We start from the raw sequence: 27420 nt of genomic DNA on the forward strand, positions 1-27420 counted from the left end.
ATGGTGTTTATTTTTCACACAATAAGGAAGTGTAAAAAACAACAACAAAAAAATGGTGCCGGCCCCATTTGGCCGTCATCAAGTTTAGCAGTTTGAAGATTTTATAATCTATAACACTGGTAGGTCTAAAGGCATTTTTCTGTGTTTTCCTGAGATAGACACATGGGTGTGATCACTTTGATGCCTGCCTGCCCAGTAAACCAACTTCTCCTTCGTACAACTCATCAGAAAACGAACAAAAACATCAATCTGGTAAAACCACCTAGAAAATGAAATTCTGAGGCATTTCACAAACATGCTTTGGGGATACACAGTATATCATTTTTAAAATTTTGTTTTCCTCTTTCTTACACAAAAATTAAACTAGAAACAGGAGAAGAAAAATCACGGTATGAATGAAGCCCTGTGGTGGATCCAGACCTCTGCGTGGGGAGGGCCAGCGCAGGAGGGGGACCAATGAGACAGAAAATAAATAAACGAAAGCTTCCCCATCTCCCACGGAGCATTTTCGACGGGAACCACCTCCACACACCCAGTCCGCGCAGCAAGCCGGGATGCATTTTTTAATTGGGCCACGATTTCAGCTCCCCGGGTTGCTCCAGGAGGAGCTAAAATCATTACAATTTTCAAACTGATCTGACAGAGATGCTGGTGCACGGCTAAAGGGGGGCAGTGGGAATCGGCTGTTTGGAAAATAGATGTAAACCTCTTGGCAGAGTTTTTTTCAAGATTTAAAGCTGCTGGTGGGCTGGTTTCCACCCTCCGTGATGCCCCAGAGAACGAATGCACTTGCGCTGGGATGTGAAAATATCCCCTGTGGAGGCCACAGACCTACGACCAGTTCACCAATTCGCTGGCGGGCGAGGGATGCAGGAGTCCTGCTTTGGCCCCGAGTCGGGGCTGGGCTCCACACGCTGCCGTTCTCGACAAGTCTGTCCCCAAGGTCTCCCTGGGCCCGGTTCGGGGCAGAGGTTAAGGGAGGAAGAGGCTGGGGCCTCCACCCTAAAGCACGTGAGGTCGTTCCACTGAGGACCCCAGAGGAGGCGGAGGGGCACTGGGGGCCCAGCCAGGTCCCCTGTCGGCACGGACGCGGCCGAGAGGAGGGGAGATGTGGAACCAGCATCCTGGCCTCTCCTCCAGGTCCCCCCGGCGGACCCTCGGCTGCAACGTGGCCAGCTGGGTGTAGGCCTCTCCTGTCCTCCCTGAGGCGGGCCAGCGAGTCAGGGGTGACCCTGGGGGGCAGGGACCGGGAGGGGCAGCTGAGTCAGCACCCAGCAGATCAACCAGAGAGCCGGCCACTGCAGCCAGAGGCAGAAAAACATCTCAGCCCCACCCAGGGCCCGCCATGAGGCCTGGCCCCCAGCCCAGGCCAGGGGCCGCGTGCCATCGGCGCTCCCCACCCCCGCCATGGTGCCGGGGTGACTGGGGGCCGCGCTCCACCCTCCCGGAGAGCGCTCCTTGGGGACCTGGGGTTATTTACAGGGCTGGCCGCTATTTAAAGCCTTGGTTTGTTTAGGAAGCAGGGCAGTGGGTGCTGGGCCCCTTAGGGGATGAGGCCGGGCAGCCCTGGCTGGGGGGTCTGGGGCTGGAGAGCCTGCTGGCCATGTGAACAGGGGACCAATTAGTCCCTCTGGGGGAGCGGGGGGATGTAAGTTGGCATGTTCACCGGCCGTTTGGGGGGGGGGCACACGGTGTGGGGGAGCATGAACCCCGCTGGCGGCCCCCAGCTGGCCTCCCCGGCCACACGGCCACACAGTGGGCTCCTGAGAGGTGCCCAGGCCACCCGCCGCCCAGCGGGGACAGCTGCGGGCCGCCTGGCCTCCGTGCCCCGGGCGGGGGCTGGGCCGCTTGACCTCGGAGGGCTGGTCTCCTCCAGGATTTTAGGGTCGGGGCCTGGTGTTCCCAGCCACAGCGTCTCGCAGAGGGGGCAGCCCGGAGGACGCTGAGTGGCCACAAAGCTTGGCTGTTCTCCCACGTGCCTGCAGCGGGGGGAGGGAGCCGCCGGAGGAAAACGGGAGCCGCGAGGGAGACGTGGGAAGGTTCCCTGCGAACGGGAGCGGTGAGGACACCCAGAGGGGTCCAGAAAGCGGGAGACACACGGGGCCAGGGCCAGAGCGAGACAGGAGGACAAAGACAGAGGTGGCGGCAGCGAGACAAAGGGAGGACCGGCGAGCCGGGAGCAGCCGGGCCGCGCGGAGAAGGCGCGCGCGGCCGCCGACATGTGTGTGGTGAGGCTCAAGTTCAAAAGGGAGGGAAGAGGTGGTTTGACGACCAAAGTCATTGAAAAATTTCTGGCGCAGCTGCCCCGAGGCTCCTGGCCACGGGCCCGGCTCGGAGCTGAACTTAAACAAACCCCTGCAGCAGCCATCTGCTTGATTTTAAAATAAATCAAACAGTCTGCTGAGCCGGGATCGAGTTTCCATCTGTGCCGCCGCCCGCTCGCCGGCTTGGAGCCGCGCTTGCCTCTCCCAGCCAAGGCTCCTGGCAACATGTGGGCTGGTAATTCCTCCAGGAGCAGGGAAACTGGGCCCCCGCCGCCCCCAGCTCCTAACTGAAAGCAAGTGCTATTTTTACAGCCACCCACTGGAGAGGGGGGCCCCAACGGGGCTCGGGAAACCCAGGCTCGGGGTTAACGCTGAGTTGCCTCCAGCCCAGAGGGGTGGGGGACGCGTCACGGGATGCCCCCCTCTGCCTCCAGGAAAGGGGTGAGGGGCTGAGTGCAGGGGTGCCGGCCCCTCCCGGGCCAGGAGGATACTCCGACATCACGCGAGACCCACAGGCCAGTCCGGACAGCCGTGGACCGTGGCGGGTGGCAGCAGCCCAGGGTCTCCCTGGAGTGGCTGAAAATAGCAGCAGGAATCCCCCTCCCACAGGCTGGGGCCACCCTGGGAGGTGCCGCCCACCTGTCCCCTGCAGGGCCAGGCCACCAGGGGAGCCGGCCTTCCCTGACCCAGGCGAGAAAGAGAGAAAGGGAAACACCAGCCTGGCAGGGTTCAGTAAGCCCATCTGTGCAATGGGCATAACACGGACGGCCCTTCTGGTGGTCTCGGGGGAACAAGGATGGGGTCCTATGATCTTGCGGCTGCAGCTATGCCATCTTGGAAAACGCAGGAAGGAAAGAAGTGACAACAGGAAAGGATGCCTTCCTGGAGAGCTGCCCATTCCCAACCCGAGGGATACCCAGTGATGAGACAGGCCCCGGCCCCCAGATAGGCGGGGTGGGGGGGTGGTCTCCATGCCCAGCAGGATGCCTCGCTTCCACAGTGCAGACCGCCCTCTGACCCCCGCCAGACGTTTCCCGATGCGTGTGCCAGGTCCCAGCAGGGAGATGCACGGGTGCAGGGGCGACCCCAGTTTCACTCAAACTCCTCAGGACACAAACCAGGGCAGGCCAGGGGCAGAGCGCGGGTCTGCACCAGCATCACCTCTCCCACACATCACGTTCCCTCTGAGCCTGGGTCCCCCTACTCAAAAGCACAGAGGGGAGGCGTGGATGGCTCAGGGACCTTCAGGCTCCCACCTTGTCACATTCTGCATGGCTCTTTCAAGGGACGACCAACCTTCAGATGCAAAGGCTTTTGTACCTAGAAGCTTCCTCTGGTTTGCCCGGCCAGCACTTTGCTCCTCAGCCCCAAATGCAGCCCAGAAATGAAGACAAGCCGATTCCACAGGTATGGAATGTCCTGTCCTGTCCATCAGGCACCCTCTCCTGCCCTCTCCCCTCATCACCTGAGGTGCAGGCTTGGAGAGCCTGTGCCAGGCTCCCTGCCCCCTTCACACCCAGTCACCTGTGAGGTGGGTGCTTTCACTGCCCCCATGTTCCACGTGGGGAGACTGAGCCAGAGAGTCAGCTAGCCCAGGACAGACATGGTACAGCCGAGGGCCCACACGGGGCCTGCCCTCCAACACCACCTCCCCAGGATAGACATGGTACAGCCGAGGGCCCACACGGGGCCTGCCCTCCAACACCACCTCCCCAGGATAGACATGGTACAGCCGAGGGCCCACACGGGGCCTGCCCTCCAACACCACGCCCTCAAGCACTGCGCCCTCCTCCCTTCTCCGTGGGCGCCCTCCACCCTCCTTCCTCCCTCGGCTGGCCCAGCTGCTCCCCAACCAGACCAGCCTTTGTCGAGATCCACGCAAATGTCCACCACGCTGCCTTCCACAGGCCAACTGGCTTACTTCCCAAGATGACCCAAAGAAGGGGTGCTGCAAACCCATTTTACACTGGGGGAAACTGGGGTCTGGTAAGTTGCCCAAAGCCGGACGGCCAGCAAGAGGCAGGAGAGGGACAGGAGCAGTGGGCACTGGCCGGGCCTGAGACTGGCACAGCGCCCCTCCCCACCCTCTCCCCTCCCCTGAAGCCAAGACTGGACAAAAAGGACGGGGCAGGCATGGGAAGGGGAGGGGCCGCCCCCCACCCCCTGCCGGCCACAGGGTCATCTCTGAGAGTCACCCCTTCCCTCCTCCTCCTGCCCCAGCCCCTGCCCCTCTCATCCACTCAGCAAACCTTTACTGCGCACCTACTGTGTGCCGGCCCACGGCCAGCCCCACCCAGGAGACAAGGCGTGTGAAAGCCGCTCTCATCTCTTGGGACTCGCAGTCTGTAAGAGGGACATGCCAGGCCACGGGGGGAGAAAGAAGGGAAGGACCACCGGGCGAGTGCACTGGCGTCCCGGGGCTGCCATAACTAATTATGACAAACCAGGTGGCTTAAACAACAGAAATTCGTTTGCTCGGTTTGGAGAAGTTTGAAATCAAGGTATCGGCAGGGCCACACTCTTTTCAAAGGCTCTAGGGGAGGATCCGTCCTGCCTTTTCTAGCTTCTAGTGGCTGCCAGCCATCCTTGCCGGCCCTTGGCTTGTAGCTGCATCCTTCCCATTCTCCTGCATCTTCACGTGGCCTCTGTGTGCGTGTCCGTCTCCGCCTACCATCCTCTCTGCCAGGGTCCAAATTCCCCTCGTCTTATAAGGACACCAGGCAGTGGATTCAGGGCCACCCTCATCCAGTGACCTCATCCTAACTTGATCACATCTGCAAAGACCTTATTTCCAAATAAGGGCACATTCACAGGTCTGGGTGGACATGAACCTGGGGGTACACCGGGCCCCAGCACTGTCCCTCGAGGCGTTGACCCCCCGAGCAGACCTCTCCAGGTGGACGGAAGCCGCTAACATGGCGAAGGGGCCAGCGGGCACTCCACTCACCGAACCCAACACTTGCATGATGTCAATCTTTTTTCTGTCTCTGGACTGCTAACAGCCAGAGCCTATTATGGGATATTATGTACCCGGAGGGAGGACGCCAGTGCCAGCTCCCAGCCTGGCAAGAGGCGCCTGGGGATGGCCTCCACCTCGCTTCACAGCTCTCTCTTTCTCTCCCTCTCTCTCTCTCCCAGAAGCAGCCACAGAAAATCTTTGTGGGGACGACCGAGGCCTCCGTTCCCACACGACTGACTTGGCGCAGCTGCCAGCAGCCGGCTGACCTCCGCCCCCGGAGCTTGTGAGCCTGAGCTGCCCGCGGACGCCGGTCTTCCCAGCCCCGGCCGAGGGGCTCCTCCAACGCTCCCCGCCCCTACAAGAACCTCAGCTCAGAGCCAGAGCCCAGAAGATGACCTTCAAGGTCGTGTGGTCCCCTGGAGGGCACTCCTGCTGGGTGTGAGCCCAGGCTCTGGGCTCCCCCGGCCTGGGGGGTCTTCCTCACGCGGAGGGACCAGCCTTGCTGACTAATGCACTAGGGGTGGTGAACAGCCATATGCAGCAGCCCTGGCCCTGGGACACTTCTGGAAATGTACCCTACGAGCATGAAAACTGTGAACGTGCAGGAAGATGTTCTTTGCACTGTTATTTATAATAGCGGGGGAAACCATCTAAACGTCCAACCATAAGGTGCAGTTAATAAAACCCAGACAGCCCCCTTCACACACTGCTGAACACGCTCAGCTATCACCCTGTGGGTGCGGGACACCCCTATGGACATCCATTGCTCAGGCTGCCGTAACCAAGTACCAGGCTGGCAGATTCAATCAACAGAGATGTATTTTTCTCACAATTCTGGAGACTGGAAGTTGGAGACCAAGGTTGTTGACAGGTTTGGTTCCTTCCAAGGCCTCTCTCCTTGGCTTGCAGAGGACCATCTTCTCCCTGTATATCTCACGGGGTTTTCCCTCTGTGTGTGTCTGTGTCCTAATCTCTTCTTCTTACAAGGACACTAGCCCTATTGGATCAGGGCCCACCCTAATGACCTCTGTAAAGACCCAAATATAGTCAAATACAGTCACATTCTAAGGTGCTAGGGTTAGCAGTTCAACATAGGAATTTGTGGGGGGGATACAACTCAGCCCACGACAGGAACCCTCCACCAAACGGAAGCCATTTGACAGGCCATGTGTCAAGCGACACTGGCACCAAGGTGACACAGAAGCTTTCAGCCCTCTTGTCGCATGAGATCCAAGAGTTCAAAGATCCCATTGGCTCCCAGGAAGGAAGCCCTATCTGAAATGCTCTACCCCACGAGGCAGCATCAAAGCCAAGGAAAGGGCCTGGGGCAGCTCCCAGCTCCAAGTCTCAGGAGCTGGGTGGCCTTGGGGAGGCTACCCCACACCCACCTCGTAGGTCCTCAATATCAGAGGCCAGGCTCCCTGGTTCACCTGGCAGGGGGGGCCTGGTCTACGCCCCTCCACCCTCACTACTGGCCTCCTTAGGCTCGATGGTGACGATCCAGCTCCACACAGGACAACAAGGTGTCACCCATAAAGGCCTCGCAAGGCAGGCCCCTCCGGTTCCCATAACCCCAAGGGCAGCTGTAGAGGTGCCGCCCCATTTCACAGATGGTGGAAGCGAGGCTGACACAGCCAGCGGCCTGTCCAAGGTCACATGGCACGGAAATGCCTGCCTCACATTTAACACTAAGACAACTCGGTGATAGCATTAACGCCTGTTTCAATGGGAGGGGGTCCCATCACCTTGTGAACACAGCCGTACCAGCATTCCAAGTCCTCTTCCAGCCTGGACTTACACGGACATATTTCTTTAAGGCTGTAATCAAGACACGTGTACAATTTTGTGCTCTGCTTATTTTGACTCAGCATTAGATCATCAGCTTCTCTGTGTTGAAATGGGCTCCATGGCTGTCATTTAAAGCCACAGAATATTCCACCCCCAGGGGTACACAACAGTTTGCCTAACTGTATTTTACTGTTGGATGTTCAGAATTTCCCCACCACTATAAATAACAGTGCAAAGAACATCTTTGTGTGTCTTATCGTTTTCATTCTTGCAAATTCATTCCTTTGGATGCATTTCTAGAAATGGGATTATTGGGCCAAAGTATGGAGTGTCTTTAAAAGCCCTGGATACACATTGACAAATGGTTTGGGGAACAGACAATCTGATACGGATTTGTGCGCTGCCACCGGCAATACAAATGAGCCATGTTTTGCAAATTCACCAGCACCAAGTCTTATTTTTTCTGATATTTTAATAGTTTTTATGTAACTATTTCCCCATATATTATTTGTGTTCTCTCTCATTTGAATCACCTGTCCAAAATTCCCAGTCTTTTTGACAGCACCCTGGGAGGCCAGAAAGTTCAGAACCAGCCTCTGGCGGCTCAAAGCTTCAGGACGCCAAGGGGTCACTTTCTGTGCCTGATCAGTGGCAAGGCACAACCTCTCCCAGTGACCCTTCAGCCACAGCTGCCCCTACCACCAGGACAAGTCCAGCGGGCAATGTCGGGCTGACGGCTTGGGGCTCCTACTCCCCACCTCAGTCACGTGCCGTGGCCAAGCCCATGTGGCTTAGATATAAGGTTACAGAGTGTGGGCCAAGCAGCTGAAGGGACACTGCTCTGCCTTGTGTGACCTGAGGGCTGGCCATGAAGAAGCAGGTGCTGCCGAAGCCATTTCTGGAACTTTGAGTTGCTCCAGAGGGTATCTCCCTAATGTGGGGCAAGTGAAGGTGATGGGGACAGGTTGGGAGGAGGCAAATGTCAATGGGGACGCAGGCCAGCCGGGGGGCCAAGAGAGACCCAGAAAAAGCCAGGAATAGAATCCGGGCTTCCTTTACATCCAAAATAATCCAGGTAGGGGTAGGCGGCAGAGAAGCTGGGCGCCAAAAGCCACATGGTGAGGCACCGTGGTTGAGACAGACACTGATGGCCTGGGTTCAAATCCCGGTGCTGCCCTGACCCGTTGTGAGACCACAGGCTGGTTCTCTCATCTCCCTGTGCCTCAGTTTCCTCACCTGTGAAATGGGTTCACAGTGCCCGTCATGGGGCTGTTGTCCGAGTTAACAGACCCAATATATGTGTGCAGCTCAGCAGGTCTGTGCTCAGAAAACAAAAACTTCAGACGCGGGTGATGCACAGCCAACCCACATCCCACCCGGCTGGTCCGCAGGAGGCCGCGGCAAACCGCAACCCACCGGCCAGCCGAGCTGAGAATGGTTTTTACATTTCACATTAAAGAATTGTCAAGAATAAATAAATAACAGAGAAGAAAACGCAGCAGAGACCAGAGACTGGCCCGCAAAGCCTAAAATATTTACTACCTCGTCCTTTAACAAAAAGTTGGCCAAGCCTGGTCTAGAGGCACCGAAGTTTCTGGTGGCATCACGGAGAGGGGATGGGTGGTGTGGGGCAAGGACCTGAGGGCTTAGGAGAGGAAGCAGCAGGACGTCAGTGTCCGAGCGGAGGGCTGCGTGGGAGGACCTGCAGGTCAGAGACAGTGCCGGGCCCAGCAGTGGACACCCGCTCGCGTGTCCACCGGGCAATCGGGCTGACGCGCCTCCGTCGGGTAGAGAAGCAGCCGCTGAGACGCCTCGGGATGAGGCCCAGCCACGTGGCGTGGCCCCCTCCATCGGAGCTCAGAACCCAGATCTGGAGGGAACCAGAGATGCCGCAGGGCCGGACCCCAGGGACACAGCCGGCTCGTCCAGTCACCAGCCAGCCGATGCTCCACGCTACACGTGGGCCCAGGCACCTGGGACCCTCCTGAACACCCTCTGTCCCCAGGGACCCTAGCTGGACCTTCTCCCCAGGGCTAACCCGGCCTGGACAGGGTGCTCCTTGAGTGAGGCCCTGGGATGGGGACGCAGGGACACCAACGCCATCCTTGGCTACACTCTGAGAATCACGTGTGCCCTTTCCTGGCCTGGTCCCTTGGGAAAGCGGCCCCTGCTTCATGCGCTGCCCCTAAAAGCCACTCCGGTCTTCATTTGCCACTGCATGCCCAGCACAGCACCTGGCGACCCTGAGTAGGTGTTTGAATAAGTGATCGGCCCCAGAGGTCAGCTGTAAAGGGTCACCATCCTCCGCCCACTTTCAGAAGAGAGAGCAGAGGCCGGGAGAGGTGCAGGGCCTCGTCTGAGGTCACCCTGCTGGTCAGCGGCAGAGCTGGGATCTGTCCCAGCACCGTCTGGCCCCAAAGCCCAGCTCTCTCACTGCAGCCAGCCTCGTGGGCGGACGGGGACCTGTAGGCACTGCGGTGGGAAGGAGCTCTGCGGCTGGGTGGCGAAGAGACCTCCAAAGGAGCCCAGTTACCCCTGCCAGGGGACAGCCAGCCCCGGAGGACGGGGCCCCATCTGTCTTGCTCACTGCTGTCACCTGAGGCCTGGCACAGGCCGAGTGCTCCGCAGGGATCTGCTGAGTGACCGAGGGGCCCCCAAGACCTTCCCGGTGGGACTCTGGAGCCCTGGCCCTACAGGGTTTCCCGGAAGCCCGAGCAGGGGGCCAGGGTGCAGCTTCTGAAGGTGTTGGGGGCAGGGGGCCCCTGGGCCTCAGCTCCACATTTCACCGCTTTGAATGTAAAACAGGAGGGAGCAAGAGAGCAGGCGAGCACAGACACAAACAGCCCCCAGCCGCCAGCCCGTCCCCATCACCAAGAACCCTCCGCTCGGCCCTGCCAAGAGCCGGGGCCAGCAGTGGGCCTGGAGAATAAACATGTCACTGCAAGGCCAGCCCGCCGGACCTCTGGAGCCAAGAACCGCCGGAGGCTGTAAACAGTCTCTCTCTTGGCCGCAGACTCTGGCCCACCTCTCTGCGCTGGGAATTAGCACTTTGCCTGCCATAAAGAGAGGGCAGGCCGGGAGGTGGGGGCGGGGGGCGTCTGGGGAGGGGCAGTGGGCAGGGAAGCTGGGCTGGCCCAGGGCCAGCACCTCCATCCTCGCAGCCTGCAAGCTCCCCCTTTCTCCAGGAGGCAGTGGGAGGCTGTGAATGAATGGGCCGCAGCGAGGCCCAGCTGGGCAGTGCCGGCTGCAGGCTGGAGAAGGGACAGGGGAGGGGTGAGGCCTCCTCTAGGGGCCCTGGACGCGGCCAGGGGCGGCAGATGCTTTTCACAGCAGCCCAAACCCCACCTGGGGCTTCCAGCTGGATCTGGAGGAGGCAGGGGGTCCCTGGGCAGCAGAGGCCCAGGCCACGCTGAGCAACCTCTCAGCCGCCTCGAAAAACCTCTCCCACCAGCCCTGGGGAGCAGTCACCACTCACTCTGCCTCAGACAGTTCCTGTTGCTGGTGCACATCAGGCCCCCAGACTGCTGCCTTCATTTTGGTTCTACCCTCCAGAGCCACAGATCTTCTCGAAAGGCAAATCGAGCCATGCCACCCTCAGCTGGAACCCTTCAACGGGACCCTTGTCCTTCACATCATGGTGCTGCCGGCCCTGCCTGCCTCCTGGGCCTCCCCCTTACACAGCCTCCTCACCATGTGCCTTTCTCCTGCCTCTGGGCCTTTGCACATGCTGTCCCCTCTACCGTGAATGCTCTTGCCTCCTCTCTTATGCCTTGTTCGCTTCCTCTTATTATTCAGACCTCGGATCAACAGTCACCTCCCTCCAGGAAGCCTCCCAGACATCACCCCCCCACCATGAAGACAAAGACCCCCATTACCTACTTTCCACACAGCACGTTCCTCTCCTTCCAAGCCCTTAGCCTGGCCACAAGCTGCTTGTGTGTCCGGTAACCAGCATCTGTCTCTCTCTCCCACCAGACTGGGAGATCTGCGAAGAAGGGGCTGTGTCTGGTTTTACACATCACGGTTTCTTAATCACCAGGCACCTAATCGCACTCAGTAAATAAATACTTGTGGAATGCATGAATCAGTGAATGAAGGGGTCATCTGAATGGCAGTGTCACCTAGAAAGGTCACCCAAGCTCAGTTCAAATCCCCTCGCTTGTCTGGGAGGTCTTCATGAGCAGGCTGTGTGCCCTGCTCCCCGCAGCTCCCCACGGCTCCCGGCCCAGAGGCACACCCACACCCCCTGCGGACAAGAGCATCCCCCCGCCGCAGACGGTCACGACTGCGGGATGAAAGGGTTTGGGGGAAACCAAAGGAAGGGAGAAAAAGCAAGGCTGTGATGACCGTGGCCTGAGCACGGATTGTCCAGCCAAACGTGGGTTCAAGTCTTGGCTCTGCTGTGCAGCCTTGGGTCAGTGGTCTGACCTCTCTGGGCTTCAGTTTCTTCACCCACAAAAAAGGACCTGACGATCACAAGGGCTACGCGGAGGATCAAGCGAGCTAGGACGTGCAAGTACGCAACCAGTGAGAGTCTTATGATTCATGATTCGGGAAAACCACCTGTCCACAGCATTCTGGAGGGTTCAAGGGTTTTCTCCGGAATGTCCCAACCAGGGGCTTCAACGGCCTGGACTCTAGAACTCTGGGCCTGTGGGGTACCGCCCACCTAGTTCTTACCCTGTAAGGGAGCTCTGAGCACAAAGCACCCCTGGCTGACTGGCAGGGGCAGGGCAGGCCTTCATCACAGGGGATCTGGGGCTGCACGACCCTGCCCTCCAGGAGCTCAGCCTGCCTCTGGGGACACTGGGGTCCCAAGGAGGATGGCCCCATGGGGGGGTCAGCTCCTGCTGGGGAGAAGGCACAGTCTCGGGGTGGAAAGACCACAGTTCAAATCCCACTCCTTAACCAGAGCGAGACACCACTGCACCCCACCGAGGCAGCTAGAATCAAAGAGACAGACAACAGCAAGTGTTGGTGAGCATGTGGGGGGCTCAGAGGCCTCACAGCCGCAGGTGGGAATGGAAAACAGTCTGGCAGTAACCACGTAAGCCAGCAATTCCACTCCCAGCTATCTACCCCAAAGAAGGAAAGCATTACACTCACACGAAGCCTCGTCCCTGGACGTTCACAGCTGCACTATCCACAACAGCCAAAGCGTGGAAACGCCCAACTGTCCACCATGTGATGAACGGATACACAAACGGATACATCCAGACAGCGAATGCACCTCAGCCACAGAAAGGAAGTCCTGACACAGCCTCCCGCACAGATGAACCCTGAACACAGCAGGCAAAGTGAAAGACAGCAGATGCAAAAGACCATATATGAGACGATTCTATTCATTCGAAATGCCCAGAATAGAAAAATCCATACAGACAGAAAGATCCGAGATCACTTCAGGGCTTGCGGGGTGGAGCGGAGATAGAGGAGTGACTGCTCACAGGCACAGGGTTTCCCTTCGGGGTGATAAGCATGCTCTAAAACAGACAGTGGTGATGGCTACACGACCTGGTGAATACGCTAACCCTTGTGAGTATGAACTGTACCCGTTAGATGGGTCAACTGTGTGGTGTGTGTGAATTCTATCTCAACAAAGCTGTTATAAAAAAAAGACAACCGCAGTCCCTAACCTCGGCTTCCGCATCTGTGAAGTGGGAGTTGCTCCAGGCTCTTGCCTTCCTTGCCCCTGGCTCCGCGTCCTGTGAGGCGGATCTGGGCGGCATGCATCGGTGGGCCCTGGCCCTCTGGCTTCCGGTGGGACGGGCCGGCAGAGGAGAGGAGAGCAGGGTACCGGCTGCTTCATCTTCCTCCCCGCAGGGCCACGTGGAGCGGCCGCGTCCGGTGTCCAGCGCATGGCCCTGCACACAGACCCCACGGCTCGCCGACAGCTCCCTCCTCCTGCCCTCGGGCCCCGGTGCTGCCCTTGCTGCCCTCTGTGCTCTCGCTACACCTGCCCATGCCTGGGCACACAGCCCCTGCATTAAGCTCTCCTCGGCCGTGAACACGAGTGTGCCCGTGGCTGCCAGGACCCCCCCCCCACCACCGAGCAGGCCCGACGCTCACCCCTTGCAGAGGAGCTGCAGGCCTAGAAGGCCCACAGGTCAAGCCGGCCCTTTAGAGGCTCTGTGTGAGTGGCCATCGGGAACCGGGTGCCAAGAAGGACAGCTGGAGGGCAGAGGACAGGGGTGGGGCCCCGGGGAAGAGGCCCCAGAGCCAGGTGGGAATTCAGAGCCCAGGGGCCCCGAGGTCTGGCTCCCAGAGGAGAGGACTAGGGCCAGAGGAGACACAGCGCCTGGGGAGCAATCCTCTGTGGGGCCGCTGGGGCTGGGAGCCTCACTCCCCGTGAGCACAGATGTTCTGGAGGCGGGGGAGGAGGGGAGCGGGAGAGGCCGAGGGCTGGCCGGCCTCCCCGAGGGGCTGGGGCGCAGCCAGGAGGCCTGCAGCCTGTCACCAGGGCGGCGGCGGCGGGGTGAGGCCAGACCCCCGCCCTCCCGCCCCGCCTGGACGCCCGGCCTCACTCCACCCTGGGCCTGGGGAGACCACATCTGGGCCCCGAGGAGGGTACTCAGGAGAGAGCAGACGGAGGGAACTGGTGTGATTTCTGTCCAAACGGAGGTTCCCAGGCCGTCAGCAGAGTCATCTCCAGACACACCCGGCCTCCAGAACCACAGAGGCCTTTCCAAGAGGCACGCGGGTCTCCGGGGCGGGGGGACAATTTCTTCCGCGGGTCCACCCTGAGGATCACAGGGCACGGCGAAGGCTGACAGCCCCAAGACTGTGAGAACTGAAAACGGGCACCTATTCACAAACGCTCTGCCAGGCAGCTGTCTCCTGGCCTCAGGGAGCCGGGCCGGGCCTTCAGCAGCCCCTGGTGTCCGCACCCCGCGCAGATGCCGTGCAGCCTCAGCCGGGCTCCAGCGGGAAGGCGGCTTGTGGGAAACTCCCCGAGACCCTGGCGCTCACGCTCCTTCCTGGGGCGCTGCCGGATGCCAGAAGGCAGTGGGGACCGGGCAGGAGAGGCTCTGTGACGAGGACAGCCCGCCCCGGCCCTCACCACCCAACCTGACCACCGCTGGGCAGGTGGGGCAGCTCTGGACCCCAGCTCTTCCACGCTGCGGACCACAGAGCTGACGGGCCTCAACGGGCCTGGACGGGGGTGGGCATCCTCCCACCCCACCTCCCTGAGCTCGGTTAAGGCCCCAGACCTCCCACCAGGCTCTCATTCATCTGAAATTTTCCTTTTCAACTCACTTTTTTAACCTTCTAAAGATTGAAAAAAACAGCATCATTCACCATCCACAGATGGTAAGGGAAATATACCTAGGGATTTCGTTTGAAAGCACTACTTTCTTCATCCTCAATTCCAAAATCTAAAAGCCTTTGAGGGAAAAAAAATTCCCAAGTTTGTGGCAAATTTTATGTTATGTCCATGTGACCACAATAATATATACATATAATACATACCTAGATATACATATACATATATAGAGAGAGAGACAGAGATTTGAATAAGACTCCAGGCCTGAGATGTCTCCCTGCCATAAAATCAGAAGTGGAGCCCGAAGGACAGCTTTTCTGCCGTGTGATCCACGGTCAGTTAAACCTGCATCTCTGGGCTCCTTATAAGACGTCAGCCGTTTAAGGACACCAGCCACACCAGGAAATGCTGGCCCAGGGGAGAGGGCTTGGGACCCAGAGACCAGGGCCCTGAATTCAGGTCTGGCCTCCGCAGTACAGCTGTGTGACGTGGGGGAAGTCAAATGACCTCTCTGAGCGAAGTTTCCTTGTTTCCCTGCTCCCGAAACAGAGCGCCTGTGCAGCCACTGAGACAATGAGACCAAAGTCCCTAGGAAATACTCCACAAATATTAATTATCCCTATTATGACACTAAAGTAGTAGAGATGAGTGATGCTGGCCTGGCCGCCCGAGACTGGAGATACAGAAAACATTCAAGGATTCTTCCAAGAGGTCCCTGGCCCAGAGGGAACTTGGAGCCCCAGATAGAGAGATAAAATTGGCCCACAAGGACAAGCCCCGTTAGTGACAAAAATGAGACCCAAGTATATCCGAAGGTGGAAGGAAGAGGGAAGAAGAGAGTGACAAGGTGTCAGGGAGCAGGTGAGGGAGAAGGTGATTCTGCCCTCAGACAGCAGAGGGAAGGGTGACAGTCCTAGCTATTTTTATTCAGGGGAAAGCAGAGCAGGGCAAAGTCAGGTAGACATGGTGATCACGTCTTCCAGCCTAGAAGTCTGTCTCCAGGCCTGGCTTGCCCCATCCCCCGGCTGCCGTCCACGTCGCCCCCTCGTCTCTGCTGGGACCATTGCAGTAGCCCCCTCCCTGCTCTCCCAGTCACTAGGCTCCGGACGTCACCTGGGCCTCCACACAGGAGTTGACTCTGTCTCTGGTCACATCAGGCGCCTGCTCAAAATCCTTCCCCGGCTGCCCCTGGCTGAGCCACTGTGAGTGGACAAAGTGTACCCTCTGGACCAAATGTCCCCATTTAATCCTTTCTGGATCCTGAGCTCCCAAACTTAGATTTCAGAGAAGAAAAAAAAAAGGGCAGAGGTGCAAACTCCGAGTTCCCACCCAAAGCACTTTTTGACAGACAAGAAAAAACTGCATATTTACACAGAAATAAAGGAGCGGGGGGGATCTTGGTGCAGAAACTTGTCTCTCTTCGCAGCTAAGCCAATATGCCTCTGACAAAATAAACACAGTAGGACCTCTGTTGTGTATTCTTGGAGAGGGTGATTACACTTCAGAATAAACACATCTCCCTCCCCTGAGTTGTTGGTCAAAAGGACTGGTGTCCGTGCCCAGCTCCATGTGAGCCACTCTGGGGGACGGTGGAGTCCCACGCCCCAGCGCACACCCTGCCAGCACAGAGGAGGTCTGGCCAGGAGGCAGCACCGGGACCTGAGCCTGGGAAGCCAGGAGCCCAAGTGTGTGTACACGGGGTGGGGTCTCTGCGCTGCTCGTCAGGATCAGACGGCAGCGTCCAGGGTTGTCTGGGGGAAGTCTGGAGCACCTCTGAAGCCACCAGGGCCTCCCCTGGGGGGAGCTGTCAGCATCCATCCCCAAGTCCAGCCTCCGGCCAGCAGGACTCTGGACCACCTCCTTCCCACCCTCCCAGCTGTCTCACCTCTCCCACCAGCCACCGTTGGACATGTTGCATGCTGTGCCTGTCCCCTCTTTACCGCCCGTCTCCTTGGCGGCAGGGTCAGCTCCGGGCGCGCAGGGACTCTGTGTTGTTCATGGCTTTGCGCCCCCTGCCCGTCCCGGGACAGGGCCTGGCCTGCAGCTGGCACTTAGAAAATGTTTGCCCAGTGAATGCACTGGGCCGGCCTCTCTCATGCATCCATTCATCCGACCAGCAGACGAAGATCCCTTTCTCTTTCACATCTAGGGACATGTGACCTCCTTTCTCTGTGAGCCCCTGTCCCCATGGCTGGGGGCTGGGGTGACCTGTTCCGTGATCCTGAGAGCCCCCCCCCCAGGGCTACGGGACGGCGGGGAGCTGGACGCAACCAGGGTTTCCTGTTTCCTTCCCTCCTCTCACCTCCCAACAGGCACCGGGAGCGAGGACCCCTGAGGACCACAGCTCAGTGGACAGTATCCTCTGTGTAGGAGGATTCACCCAATTACATGTGTCTGTGTAACTGCATCAGTGTGCTGTACAGCAGAAACCAACACAATGTATATCCACTATACTTCAACAAAAATGAATAAATCAAATTTTAAAAAAAGAAAAGGCATTCTTGGCTGGAAGTAAGAATTGCTGCCTCCTTGGAGAAAAAACGTTCAGTTTGTCATTGACTGAATCTAGAAATTGCCCTCTACACTCATCACACACTGAAGGCAGAGTAAGATCATGCTGACTTTGCTCCGATCGGACCGGCTCAGCTCCAGCCACGAGGCTGAGGGTCAGCCCTGGAACAGCTGTGCTGCATGGACGAGCCGCCCTTTTCCAGCTATCAGAGCTCTTAGGGTTTTCCCATTTTGCCAACCGGGAGACAAGAGGTCCTGGATTAAGGGCCTTCGCTCCAGGGTGACACAGAGCGGGGACACCAGGACCAGCTTCCCCGACCTGGGTGACACATGGCCTTGATCCTGGGAGAGAACTGCCAAGTGACCGGGTGTCTGGAGGTGTTGACTTTAGCCCTGCCGAGGGGCAGATGCTCTCGGGACCGTCGGCAGCTGGAGAAACACAGTCCCTGTTATGTTTTTCCTTGAATTCAATTTGGTGAGCTGATTTCTTTGGGATTTGAGGCCCTAAACTGAGATACAGAGTCAAGATTTTAAAGCTGGAAGGGCCCTGGGGGTCATAAGCCTTCCCCGCCCTTCCCCAGGTGAGTGAGGGCCTCCCCGTGTCCCCAGTCTGTTCCCCTGGGGCTGACCCCGGCTCGGCTCTTGTCCCACTGTCCTGGAATCGCCTGCGCATCTGTCCAGCTTCCCCACCAGGCTCTGAGCTCCTCGGGGTTGGTGCTCTCCACCGTGTCTGGCACATAGAAGGTGCTCAATAAATGGTTGATCAATGAATGAATCGCATCCGCCCCCCTTCTGACCCCAAGGAAACAAAGAACTTTAAGCTGATGGTCCAAGGTGACCAGATAGCCAATGGGTCCCCAGCAGGGTCTCGAGACTCCCTGGGCACTGCTTGTCCCCTAGTGCAGCAAGACCATCTCCAAGACTCACGGCCAGTCCCCAAATGCTGTGGACACGCGGTCACTCCCAGCAGCCGCAGGAGAAACCCAAGCACAGAGTGACCTTCAAATTCAGTTAAAAATGGATTATGCTGACCTTAATAAAAGATCCATTTAGCTTCTGGATGAGAGAACGCAAATTCCAGCAGGTCCCACCCCGTTTAAGCACGTGGCATCCGGGGCTTCTTCCCGGGGCTGCCGGGGAGCATTTGCGCAGGATGATAGCATGTCACTGGAGGAATTTATGGAGTTGCTCAAGGTCTGGGCAGGCCTGGCTTCCAGCAACGGCAGGGAGAGCAGGCTGGGTCCCACTCGCGATGGAGACAAGCTGACTTTCTAAAAGCCTCAGATCAAACTCTACTCAATACTCTGTAATGGGGACTTCCCCGGTGGTCCAGTGGTAAAGAATTCGCCTTCCAACGCAGGGGACGCGGGTTCGAGCCCTGGTCTGGGAATTAAGATCCCACATGCCGCGGGGCAACTAAGCCCGAGTACCACAGCTATTGAGCTCCCGTGCCTCAACGAGAGAGCCCGCGCGCTGCAAACTACAGAGCCCACGCACTCTGGAGCCCGCGCGCCACATCTAGAGAGAGAAAACCCTCACGCCACAACTAGAGAGAAGCCTGAGAGCTGCAACTAGAGAGAAACCCGAGCAGACCGCGCGCCGTAATGAAAAGATCCCGCACGCCTCAACAAAGATGCCATGTGCCGCAACTAAGACCCGACGCAGCCAAAAAAAATAATAATAATAAGGAAAATAAATAAATAAAATAAAATAAAATATTTTAAAAAATACTCTGTAATGGCCTATATGGGAAAAGAATCTAAAAGAGTGGATATATATGTATATGTATAGCTGATTCACTTTGCTGTACACGTGAAACTCACACAACATTGTAAACCAACTATACTCCAATAAAAGTTAAAAATAAAATAACATAAAAACCTCAGATTGAATAAAAAAAAATCCCCAATGCCCCCAACACAAGGGGAGTCCTGGGCACACAAGAGGGTCCTTTTTTCCTTTTCTCCTGAAATTGAAAACGTAACACACACTCATTGCACGAGTCAAACAGGGCAGGAGCATGCGGGTAAAAAGCTGGCCCTTGCTCTCTCCATACAATAAGACGCAGCTCCTTCCCCACTTCTCTCCATCTTCAAATAAACACCAAAGTCCAGAGAGGAGAGCGGCTTTCTCTCCCATCACCTAGACTCTCCTAGAGCCAGGACTCGACATCACACGGGCATCACTCCAGTGGCGGCACTCATAACACTGATCCCCAAATCCTTACAGGCCCCAAATCCAAAAGTTCTGGAGACCAAAACTGCTCTGCACGCGTTTGTCAGCAAAACCTGCCCTGCCTGAAGGCTATTTATAGCCCCGGTTTCTTTCCCACCGGGTATTCACATTGTGCCACAGGGACAGGACGGGGTTTGATTCCACGGTGCTGCCCCTGGCCCTGCTGAGGTGTTATGTAAAATGCAGCATCGGCACTAAAGAACCTTACTAAGGGGCTGAAAAACTTCAGCAACGTTTCTGGCCCGAAAGGCATCCAACAAGGGATGTGGACCAGAAGTGACATGAACGGCAGCTGCTAACTTGCACGACAACAAGCTCTCCTTCTTTCTAACCTTCTTATGATATTCACGGTAGCACAGTGCCTGGGACATCCTGAATCTTCTCTGTCATAGAGGAATTCACAGGGTAAATTTCTGCTACCACATGCGATGCTGCAGCAGACACCCGGATACACACACACACACACACACTGGAGTCCTGTTTTCTACAGGGTTGATCAGCAGTGCATACCCCAAATGGTGGTGAAAATACACTGCAGATGAAGACAGCTAAGTGCCACGTGGCAGTGTTCCAAGACACTGAAATCAGAGCTGAATCCAAGTCCCGGGTCTGCAGACTGGCAGCTGTATGACTCAGGGCAAGTGACTTAACCTCTCTGGGCCACGGGGAAAATGAGAAGCTGTGAGGCTACATCCAGCTCCCACTGTTGCCCAGGCCTGGGTTATAGCAGCCGCCTCCCAAGGGGGTTATACCTGTTTCCTTTTCTTCTCCCAACCTGCCTGCCGAACGCCACTCAGAAAAATCCTTCTTTTAAAAAAGAGACATGCACCCCAATGTTCACTGCAGCGCTGTTTACAATAGCCAGGACATGGAAGCAACCTAAGTGTCCATCGAGAGAGGAATGGATAAAGAAGATGTGGCACATATATACAATGGAATATTACTCAGCCATAAAAAGGAACAAAATTAAGTTATTTGTAGTGAGGTGGATGGACCTAGAGTCTGTCATACGGATTGAAGTAAGTCAAAAAGAGAAAAACAAATACCATATGCTAATGCATATATATGGAATCTAAAAAAAAAAAAAATGGTACTGATGAACCTAGTGACAGGGCAGGAATAAAGATTTAGACGTAGAGAATGGACTTGAGGACATGGGGTAGGAGGGGGAAGCTGGGGCAAAGGGAGAGCAGCATTGACATATATACACAACCGAATGTAAAATGGATAGCTAGTGGGAAGCAGCCGCATAGCACAGGGAGATCAGCTCAGTGCTTTGTGACCACCTAGAGGGGTGAGATAGGGAGGGTGGGAGGGAGGCTCAAGAGGGAGGGGATATGGGGATATATGTATACATATAGCTGATTCACTTTGCTGTATAACAGAAACTAACACAGTATTTTGAAGCAATTATACTCCAATAAAGATGTATTTAAAAAAAATAAAAATGTGCTACTTCAAAAATAAAATAAAATAAAATAAAACCACTTCTGTTACGTTGCTCTCAACCCTCGCTCCAAACACACAATGGCTTTTTATTGCCCCAGTGAATGGAGCCCAACCTCCTCTGTTGGTTTAAGAAAAAACAAACAAACAAACAAAAACCTTATATTAAAAATAATAAATCACCTGAAATTCTGTCAGCCTGGCTGGCTTCATCTGTGCCTGTTTCTCCCCCATCTGTGCACATCCACACACAAGGGCACGTGGCTTGATCACGGTGGGCGGACAGCCCTGCATCCCAGTGTCTGCCCTTTACATTATCTCTTAAGTGTTTCCTATGCTGGGAAGGAGACTTCACGTTGACCTGAGAGCCTACGACCGGCCCCGGCAGAGCTACACCCGCCTTGCACGCTCACTGGTAGCCACACCAGCCTCCTCTTTAAAAAAATACAAAGACTTCGGCCTCTTGTATCCTGCTCCCTGGGCACTTCTGCCCACCTCAGCCCTGGCATCAGAACCTCAGCATCTCACACTGGAGAGTGTCTTGTTAAGTATTTCCTGAAATACATTGTGCACAACAGAAGTCCTTTCCCTGCCTAGAGGATCACAGTGCATGTCAGTGCATCAAAGGCACTGATAAGTCCTGCAGCACACAACCCCGTTTAGCTTTCTTTAATCTACTGTTTCCCAAACGTACGTGAATGAGGAAAAAAATCATCCCAACACCCGAGTCCTTAGTGTTCCTTGGCACACACTTGGGGGCATGCTAAGTGTCTGAGGTCACCTCGCACACTTCCGGAGCCATCTCCTGCTCAGAAACCTTCCCGAAGGCCCCCACCATCTCCCTGGTAACCGATCTGAATCCTCAGCCTGGTGTTTGTGATCAACAGTGTCTTCTGTCCTTTTACCTCTTGAAAAAAGCAGCTCATTGTGGTCACTGCCATGTGCAGACCTGGAAGAAGCAGACCCAGACCAGCCCCTGACCAGCTGGGTGATGTTAGGCAAACCCATTAACTTCTCTGAGCCTCAGTTTTCTCGTCTGTGAAATGGAGGAGCCAGCACCTCAGCACCAACGTCTTAGGATTCTAACCTCCCTAGGGGTCTCAGCTCACAGCTCCAGCAGAGGCCAGTGGGGCTACCAAGTCCAAGAACAGCAGTAAAGAGTAAAGGTGACATTTTTCCCAAAGCAGTTCAGGAATGTGGAGTCAGGATGTCCAGATGTGAGACCCAACTCTCTGCGACCTGGCTGCGTGGTCCTGGGTAAGGCCTTGGTCCCTGAGCATCACTTCCTCTTTGTAAAATGAAACAGGCCTCACAGACACACAGACACAAACATACACAGAGACCACACACACACAGAGACAGACACATACAAACACACACAGAGACACAGACACAAACACACGCATGGACACACACACACGTGCATGTAAAACTGGTGAAATCTGAATAAGATGGGCGGGTTGTGTCAATCTCGTGGGAGTGACGTTGCACTCTAGTTACGTAAGATGCTACCACTGGGGAAAACTGGGTGATTTCTCACAACTATATGTGAAATCACAATTATCTCAAAATAACACGTTTTTAAACAAAGAAGGCTAACACCTATATCATGGGGACATTGCGAGTGTTCAACAAGATGGCATATTTATCATTCTCTCTGTGATGCCTAACCACACAATGCGTGTTCAGTGAACAGACAGTGAAGAACTGAATGAATGTAGGAATACGAGGAGCACACAGTAGGTGCTCAATATTTTTCCTTATTCTTTCAATAAGGTCTTACCAGCCCGGAAAAGTAAACTCATTTGAAGCCTGCTTGCTGGGTATGCTGTCACCAGAGGGCCCCCTGTGGTCTCCCCACAGCAGAGGCTTTATCAAGACTTGCCAGTTGGGCTTCCCTGGTGGCGCAGTGGTTAAGAATCCGCCTGCCAATGCAGGGGACACGGGTTCGAGCCCTGGTCCGGGAAGATCCCACATGCCGTGGAGCAGCTAAGCCTGTGCACCACAACTACTGAGCCTGCACTCTAGAGCCCGCGAGCCACAACTACTGAGCCTGTGTGCCACAACTACTGAAGCCCGTGCACCCTAGAGCCCGTGCTCCACAACAAGAGAAGCCACTGCACTGAGTAGCCCAGGCACCACAACGAAGAGTAGCCCCTGCTCGCCGCAGCTAGAGAAAGCCCGCGCGCAGCAACAAAGACCCAACGCAGCCAAAAATAAACAAATAAAATAAATAAATTTATTTTAAGAAAAAAGACTTACCGGCTGCTTGGGGGTGGGGAGGAGAACAGGCGTTGCCAGCAGAACCACGAACAGGGTTCACTCTTGCTTGGGAAGGCGTGTATTCAAATCCCACCTCTCTCCCAAAAGGGCTGAGGTGGTTTTTCCAGCAGAGGCCCAGGTGTGAGACAGGCCGCCCGCACCCCCATGCCTGCTCCCCTCCTGCCCGGGTCCCTTCCCACAGCCGGTCCAGGAAAGCTGCTCAGAGGCTGCCAAAGAAAACTTCCCCCTCCTGGTCTCCCAGCCCTCTGGCCACTTGCTGCATGGCTAGCAATGAGGCCAGGAGGTCCCCAGGCTCCCCACCGCCTGATGAGTCCGTGCTAGGACAGCCCCTGAGGTCACCCAGTAAGAGCCAAGGTGGGGGAGCGGGAGACAGGCCCAGCGTGGAGGGAGCCAAGGGGCAGCTGAGGTTCAAGAAGGCTTACTGCAGAGCTGCCACATCTGTGCAAACCCAGAAACAAGCTGGGTGTCCAGCAACAGGTGACCCAGGGTCACCCATAAAATTCCTGTTCTCAAAGGATACTAATCGACATGGGAACCACAGGATAACAGCTAGCTTGCTGCGCTCACCTGTTATAGCTCGTCCGACCTGCAAAACAACCTTAGATAAAGACTGCTACTACCCCACTTTACAGGTGGGGAAATCATAGCACAAAGAGGTTCAGTCACTGGCCTAAGGACATACAGCTAGTAAGGGGTGAAGCCCCAAGTAGAACCCAGGCATCCTGGTCCACAGTCCGCAGCCCTAGCCCCTCTAAAAAATATTCATGATGTCCTAGGTGGAAAAGACTAGAAGACACATCATGCAGTATGATCCCACCTACAGCAGTGTGTGTATGCGTGTGTATGCACATACGTGCATTTAAAAAGGCTGGAAGCTCTGAGTGGCAGAATTCTGGGTAATTTTTATGACTTCCCTTGTATCTCTACTGTCTACCTTTTCAACACAGACCATGTTGGACTTCAGGAAAAGATCTGAAACTGTTAAGTCAGCTGCCCTTGGTCCCTCCTTTCTCTTTCCAGGTGCCCTTCCTCTGCATGTTCCCACCCAGGCCCACAAGCTCTGGAAACTTCCCTCAGGGCCTGAGTTCTTTCTGGCCACCATACCATACCCGCCCCCGAGGCCTGTCACGAGGTCAGGGAAATCTTCTCTAGCCAAAAAGCTTACACAGCCTTGCCTGAAATATACTTTACAGTGGCATAAACGGCTCTGTGCTCCCTAAATGTTCACTCTTGGGAGCGGGGAGGGAGTGGGGGGGGTTACATGATGGCCCTTCTATTTGGGAGTCTATCTCACTGACATTAACACTGTGTTTACAACACTGGGAAACGTTTATGCTGGGACATTAAGTGAATAAGAGCAAGATGCACAACTGCACATAGAGTTTCATTTCAACTGTGAGAGAAGAATGCATTGAAAATGCCCAGGAGAAAACAAATAACAATGTTAACAGCAGCTGTCTCTGAGCTACGTGGAGAGCAGGTACTGAGGCTGGGATGGGGCAGTAGTTCTCCTTCATTCCTTCTCGTACTTCCCCAAATCCCTACAATAATAATGGAATCATAATGAAAATAATAGCTGGCCCTTCTATGGGGTTTACTAACTGCCAGATACCAAGCACTTTACATGCATTAATTTACTTAACACCCTCTTTGAGGCAGGTACAATCACAAATGTTTCACAGAAGAAGGAACCAGGGCACAGAGAGGTTAATTTACTTGCCCAAGACCACACAGCTGGGATGTGTCACCTTTAAAATAAAAAAAAAAAAATTTTTTTTTTGAAGTATTAAAACCATCTTTTGATATGAAGCCTCAAGGATGGAAAAGAATTTTAATATTTATTGAATGTGTACTGTTACTGATATACAAATAAACGTAACCTGCCCACCTGCTTTTGCTCTTCTTTTAAAAACAAATCGCACATGCTGGTGGGCATATACCCCTGTACAGCCTCTTTGAAAACAATCTGACAGCTCCTCAAATGGTTAAACCTAGGGTTATGATACGACCCAGCAATTCCACTCTACATATACTCTCAAGAGAAAAAAAATACATTCACACAAAAACCTGTTATGTTATGAATTATGTTATGAATTACTTGAATTACCTGAATGTTCAAAGCAGCACTGTTCACAATAGCTGAAAGATGAACACAACTCAAAATATCCATCAACCACTGAACGGATAAACAAAATGTAGCCTATGCATACAAAGGACTATTACTCAGTCATGAAAAGAAGTGAAGTACTGACACACGCTACAGTGTGGATGAACCTTGACAACATTATGCTGAGTGAAAGAAGCCAGACACAAGAGACCACATATTGTATGATTCCATTTACATAAAATGTCTAGGACAGGCAAATCCATAGAGACAGAAAGGAGATGAGGGGTTGCCAGGGGCTGGGGGGAGGGGAGAATAGGGTTTCTTTTAGGGGTGATGAAAAATGTTCTAAGATTAGACAGTGATGATGGTCACGCAATTTTGTGAATATAATAAAAACCACTGAATCGCACACTTTAAAAGGGCAAATTTTATGGTTTGCAAATTTATCTCAATAAAGCTGCTATTGGAAAAAAAATTGTTTTTAAAGAATGCAACTCACCCAGAAATAATTCCCATGGTTCTGAGAGGACACAAGGTAGCCGTGAAGATGAAGGGGCAGTGGATTCACAGAACGATACTGTTCACCATGCAGCCTCACCCTCCTGAGCCCCCCATTTGGGCTTAGGGCTGGGGATTCCCCATGGCTTAGCAGCTGGGACTGGCCTTCCACAGGCCCTCAAATTGCTAATGTAAAAATATCAAGATATCTGTGACGGGAGGGATAGCCTTAGCTGATGAATTGGAAATATCCCGGGACACTGGCACTCTGCCCCAGCCTCTAACATTCTCTGTGTTCATGGGCAAGTCCGTTCCCCTCCCTACGCCTTCTTTGATAAAGTGAGGGAGGTTGGACTCAAGGATCACTAAGCTTCCTCCCAGGACTAAAGAGACACTCTGAGATTTGTCATAAATGCAAAGACAAGAGAAACAAAAGTTTCAATCAGGTTACAGATGAAATATACTTTGTAGCAAAAGCATGGATGGACACCAACATTTTAAACAGTGGATACTTTGTATAATAAAAAGTGAAACAACATTATTGAATATGTATGTTCTAAATAACAGAGCCACCAATATATAAAAAAGCCAGCAATCCGTCACAATCTGCAGTTCTGATATGATGTCTTTTTCTCTTCTGCATAAAAAAAATTAAGTCTAGCATCTTTCTTACTTATCTGAGGTTTGATAAAATCCCCTCAAGCAAAGAGCATACCATCTTGATGTCACCTGTGGCAGTCACAAGGGCAGGCTGACAGAAATCATTTTAACATCCACTAGCTCAACACAGAGAGAAAAGGTCAGGCTTGGAAAATGTTCCCTTAAGCATAAATAACTTGGAAGAGGCCTGGTGGTTTCACAACATTTTGTCTACAATTTCAAAAATAGAGCAAGAGAGGATGCAAGTGCAAAAGAAATTACATTTCAAGCCCAAAAGGACTGGTTCAAAACATTAAAGAGGGGCTTCCCTGGTGGCGCAGTGGTTGAGAATCTGCCTGCCAATGCAGGGGACACGGGTTCGAGCCCTGGTCTGGGAAGATCCTAAATGCCACGGAGCAACTAGGCCCGTGAGCCACAATTGCTGAGCCTGCGCGTCTGGAGCCTGTGCTCCGCAACAAGAGAGGCCACAATAGTGAGAGGCCCGCGCACCGCGATGAAGAGTGGCCACCGCTTGCCACAACTAGAGAAAGCCCTCGCACAGAAACGAAGACCCAACACACCCAAAAATAAATTAAAAAAAAAAAAAAAAAACATTAAAGAGGCATAGTCTCCAAATATAAACCTTTTGGGAGATCAATAATATTGATAAATCTCTAGCTAGATTGATCCACGGAAAAAAGAGAGAAGGCACCAATGACCAATATCAGGAATGCAAGAGGGGACATCATTACAGAACCTACAGACATTAAAAGGATAATAAGGGAATATTATGAAGGAGTTGTGCCAATTAACTTGACTACCTAGATGAAATGGATAAGTTCCCTTTTAAAAACATAAATTACCAAAACTGACTCAAGAAGAAATAAACCTTACGGGACAATTCTCCTTCAGCACCTCAGGTCACCCACCCACTGAAGAAGGAAACTCAGGAAAAGGCTACCTACTGGAACAGGTTTTTGTTTTTCTTTATTTATTTTTATTTTATTTTTTGGCCACATGGCATGTAGGATCTTAGTTCCCCAACCAGGGATCGAACCCATGCCCCCTGCATTGGAAGGGCAGAGTCCTAACCACTAAACCACCAGGAAAGTCCCTGGAACAGGTTTTTAAATGTGGATGAAACTCGTGTGTTTTCACTTGATGTCTCCTAGAAAGTTTATTTACTCTGATTTTTAAAGACATATACTTAATCCCATCTTTATTGTTTTTTTTCCCTATTTTCTCTGAGACTTTGATTTTGCCAACCATGGAGCTTTTGAGGAATGCCATTCCCACGGCTGGTAAGGAATTGCTGTGCACAATGCACAAAAGAAAAACCAATGGAGGGTCCAAGGATAAAAATGCCAATTTTAGTTATTTTTTCCATCTAGTTGGAGAGACAGGGCTTACAGATATGAAGCAACCAGAA

At 54.2% G+C, this 27420-nt stretch overlaps 1 protein-coding gene and 1 long non-coding RNA gene across 6 annotated transcripts in view; one reads left to right on the forward strand and one right to left on the reverse strand.

Moving 5' to 3' along the window:
- Window positions 1-27420, reverse strand: part of GSE1 (Gse1 coiled-coil protein) — a 422062-nt gene that overhangs the window by 379053 nt on the left and 15589 nt on the right. The window lies entirely within an intron of this gene.
- Window positions 1716-7250, forward strand: LOC130705745 (uncharacterized). The gene is made up of 3 exons (XR_009006131.1): window positions 1716-2228; window positions 3550-3671; window positions 5403-7250. It is a non-coding gene; the product is annotated as an uncharacterized LOC130705745 (long non-coding RNA).

The sequence above is a fragment of the Balaenoptera acutorostrata genome, chromosome 19 (assembly GCF_949987535.1).
Source record: "Balaenoptera acutorostrata chromosome 19, mBalAcu1.1, whole genome shotgun sequence".
In the NCBI taxonomy this organism is placed as follows: domain Eukaryota; kingdom Metazoa; phylum Chordata; class Mammalia; order Artiodactyla; family Balaenopteridae; genus Balaenoptera; species Balaenoptera acutorostrata.